This window comes from Mustela nigripes, chromosome 7 (genome assembly GCF_022355385.1).
Source record: "Mustela nigripes isolate SB6536 chromosome 7, MUSNIG.SB6536, whole genome shotgun sequence".
NCBI lineage: Eukaryota > Metazoa > Chordata > Mammalia > Carnivora > Mustelidae > Mustela > Mustela nigripes.
Genome location: NC_081563.1, coordinates 97,947,872 through 97,952,145, shown reverse-complemented (window position 1 = coordinate 97,952,145; position 4,274 = coordinate 97,947,872). Strand labels below are relative to the sequence as shown.

The 4,274-nt window shown below is 48.8% G+C and overlaps 1 long non-coding RNA gene across 1 annotated transcript; it reads left to right on the top strand.

The window, feature by feature from the left end:
* The first annotated feature begins 322 nt into the window (after positions 1 to 322).
* On the top strand, positions 323 to 3,293 carry LOC132021703 (uncharacterized). The gene is made up of 3 exons (XR_009405429.1): positions 323 to 1,965; positions 2,633 to 2,734; positions 2,885 to 3,293. It is a non-coding gene; the product is annotated as an uncharacterized LOC132021703 (long non-coding RNA).
* Positions 3,294 to 4,274: the final 981 nt, after the last annotated feature.

The window sequence follows — 4,274 nt, the reverse complement described above, 5'->3', positions numbered from 1 at the left end:
AAATTTCCATGACATATGTAACTTACTCTCTAATGGTTCAGGAAGAAACTGTGTGTGTGTTTATGCGTATGTCTGTGTGTGTGTAGAGATCTCAAGTAAGAGAGAGAAAGAGAGGGAGAAAGTGAGGAATGGAGCTGGGAATACATACGAATCATTTAGCAAAGATAAAATGAGAAGAAAGGATAAGCTAATAAGCTTCTCCCACCCCCACTCCTCAAGGTGCGTATCCTTCCATATCTTCTCCATACCACACACAAACTTATACTAATATGTATTCATACATGGGATTTTGTTGTTTTATACAAATGGGATCATTCTCTGTGCATTAATTATCATGCAACTGGATTTTCTTGCTTAACAATACATCATAGAGATTCCCTCCAGGTCAAAAGACCCAGGTTTAAACACAGCTGCATAATATTCTGCAGGTGTACGACTATCACAGGTTCTTGGCCCACCTCCCTAACGAGGGCTACTCCAACAGTTTCCAGTTTTTTGCTACTACACACAAGGAAGCAAAAAGCAGCCTTGTGCATATAACGCACCGCATGGGTGCCGAGGCTGTGACTCACTTCTGAAACTGGAATTAGAGTCAGCACCACAAGTTCTTTGTGATGCACTAAGGCACAAAGCTGTTCAGCAGTGGGAGGAAGGCCAGTCTCCAGGGGCCATCTGCTCTGGTCCCGCTGCATGCAATCCCAGCCTTTTCCAGAGGAGGGCCAGAATGTCCTCAAGGAAGCGGAGCACGAAGAGACTGTCGCAACCTGTCTGCTGGCTCGTGGCAGGTGCCCCGTATCTGCCTGGCAGGGAGTCCCACAAACCTCACACATCCTTTCCCAGCTAGCCCACGGGTGCCTGTTGGTTATATAACTGTAAAAACTCTTGCCTAGGCATTGTAGGCAGAGCCCAGGCTTCTGTAGGTGGGGCCACATATGGTGACAAGTGGCCTGTTGGATGCTCGGGTGGAGTCCACTTCCAGCACAGTGACTTTGGCAGAGACTGTCGGTTTGCTCTCCACGTGGGACACAATGCCCCACCGTGACACTAACAGTTGACATTCACGAACTGTGGCCTTGGGCCAGTCACTGGACTCAAACCACATCGTTTCATCCCCTCCACAATTCTGTGAGGTCTGAGAGGTGTAGAATCCTGTTACATCGCTTTCCTACTGCTGCAATAGTTCTGCATAAAACCACCCCAAAACATAGCCGTTTAAAACAACCACTGATCATTGGCTTGTGATGGTGTGAGTGAAGCCTTTCAGTTGGGCAGTCCTCCCAGTTTTGCCTGGGCTCCATCATGCATCAGCCACAGGTCAGCTAGGAGGCTTCGCTTCCAGGAGTTGGGGGGGCAGTGGGTGGCTGCAGCAATGGAGAGTTTTGATGTGGGGGAGGGGCACTCCATCCTCCAACAGGCTAGCCTGGGCTTGTTTACATGATGGGGGCAGGACTGAGGGAGAAGACAGGTGGGGATGAAGAGGGGGAGAAATAAGGGGGTGCCAAGGCTTGTTAGGTCTAGCTCAGAATGGGCACAACATCGATCTGCCACATTCTGTTGTCTGAAGCAAGTCACAGATTCGAGGGGTGGGAAAACGGGCTCCACCTCCGGGAGGGAAGAGCTGTGAAGTCGCACTGAGAAGGGTGTGGATACGGGGAGTGTAGAGGTTCATGGGAATTTTGGCAATTTATCTCACTGGCTTTTGCAGGTCAGAGGAGTGAGAAACAAAGAGGTGTCTTAAAATTGCCCAAGCTCGGGAAGCCAGAGAGTAGGGGATGTGAACCTAGGCAGTCAGACACCAGAGTCCATGTATTCAACCTCCTTCCCATTTCTCCAAGCCTCGGAGGGCTCCCTGACTGTGAAGACAGCCCTCAAGGATGTCATTCTCTCCAAAAACTCCCAACATCCTCAAGAAGAAAATCATCTCCAAAGACCCTGAGCTTCTTGCAGGAGGGACAGAATTTGGAGGTGACGTACCAGTGGGCATGTGGATGGGTGACTCTGTAGATGGTCAGGGAACCCCATGTGCATATGATTGGATGACTGGCAAGTACAGCACGTGGCGGGCTCCAGATGGCACAACCTCATCTCCACTTGGGTACCACTGAAGCTGAGGGCAGGAAATAAAGAGATCAGAGCCTCCAGGTGGCCTTTCGTGGAAGCTCCGGCTGAGTGCCTGGGGTCTGAGGTCAGCCTTTGCAATCAAGGAGACATGAGCAACTTTGGTCCTCTGAGCTGGGGAGAGTGAGTGCAGAGCCTGCCTTCCTTTGGAGGAGGGAGGGCCCAGCCAATTTTTGAAGGTATTTTTCAGTCCCTAGGCTTGGGATGATCATTTTCCAGGTCGTCTTTTTTTTTTTTTAAAAAAGTTGATTGATTGGTTGATTTTTGAGAGAGAGGGAGAGAGTGTGTGAGCGAGGAGAGGGAAGGACAGAGAGGGAGAGAAAAAATCTCTAGCAGACTTCCTACCGAGCATGGAGCCCAACTCATGACCTATGCCAAAATCAAGAGCCAGCTGTTCAACCAACTGAGCCGCCCAGGGGCCCCTCCATGTCTCTTTTAAATTTTACTTTTAAATGTATGTATTTTACTGAGTCAGCTCGTTGGTTTTTTCTGTTGTTGTTGTTTTTTAACCTAGGAATACCAGACACCTAGGTGAAGAGCGCTGTAGGAAGGTCACTTGTGCCTCTCTGACTCGGCAAGCTCCAGGGTCACCTCTTTTCTCACCTTTGTCCCATAGGTGAGTTTTGCTGGTTCCCAACTGTCATAGAAATGGAGTCCTCCTGAATCCCATGCTTTCTTATGTTCATACTTGTAAATTTGAAGGACTGGAGCTTCTTGAGGGTAGGACTAAGCCTTAATCACAACTGGCCTGTTCCCTTCCCTTCAGGCTAAGACCAAGCAAGGTGCCCAGTGGATGTTCCTTCCATGAAGGCCAGCCTGCCTCTCCACAGCACGTGGTGAAGGGGAAGAACACAGGCTGCCTGCATTCAAACCTGATATTCACTTACCTCTGTGTGACCTTGGCCAGTTACCTAACCTCTCTGTACCCAACCAGGGAGACCAATAGCACTTGCCTTATAGAATTATGGTGATCGTTATGTGCATCAATATTTATAAAACTCTTCCAAATGTCTGGAACATAATGAGGCTATTGCAATGTTTGTTAAATGAAAACATGAAAATATGTCTAAAGGCAGGGCTCTGCCTCTTTTTTCACCACTGTGTTCTGAGTCACAGCTCGGCAAACTAGACCTTTGCACCACAGGATTTTGTAAATAAAGTTTTATTAGCATACAGCCACACCCATTGGTTTGTGTATTGTTTATGGCTCCTTTCCCATCTGCAATGACAGAGTTGAGGGGTTGCAGCAGAGAAAATATGGCCCACAAAACCTAAAACATTTACTATATGGCCTTGTCCAGAAATTTCCTGACCCTTGCTCTTGGTTTTCTAAACCCTCCACCAACAAGGCCAGGCTGTACCTTTAATGCAAACAAACTGCTTTGGTGGGGTGGGGTGGTGCGGGGAAGGATGGTTTCTGTGGATGTGGTGGCATGTTCACATGCCCTCGGTATTCTCTGTGTGTGAAAGCCCTTTGACTTCCAAGGGTTTCCTTGGCCTTCATCCTGGTCCTCAAGAGCTGAGCCTCTGGGGGCCTTTCATTTGGGGAGGTGGGGTGGGTTTGAACTTGTAATCTCTCTGTGTGGGAACAGGGGAGGAGAGAGCAGACACGCCCTCTGGGAATGAAAGGCCCACACAGAGAGAGACGGCAGGCTCCCTCCCCGCCACAAGGGGCACAGTCACAAAACAGTCCTGTTTGAAGTAGGTTATTAAGTGTCGGCCTCAGGGCTGAGCTCTGGCAAGCCTGCCATTTCTTCTAGTGCTTTCCACCGAGCTTGCATTGGAGATTACTCAGGAAGGCGCCAGAGAGAAGATAATGAGATGCAATTTATTATATAAATCTGGGGCTGGTGTTAGCAGGCCAGCAGGGTTTACTGGGGCATCGCCCAGAGCCTTGCAGAGAATGGCTGTGATGTTATTCCTGGCAACAGAGCCGCCCACAGTTCATAAGATCACTTAACAGTCCACTGCCTTCACACACTCATGAATGAATTTGCCCTGTTTCCTGGGTCCTATTGCCAACTGAAAAACAAAACAAAACAAAATGGTAAGAAGGCAAAACATACTTGATGGGAGCATGCAGGGGGAAAAGGATAGAAGACCTTAGTGTTTTTATAGGAAAAATCCAGTCAAAGGGCACTGCGAGGGCAGGAGCA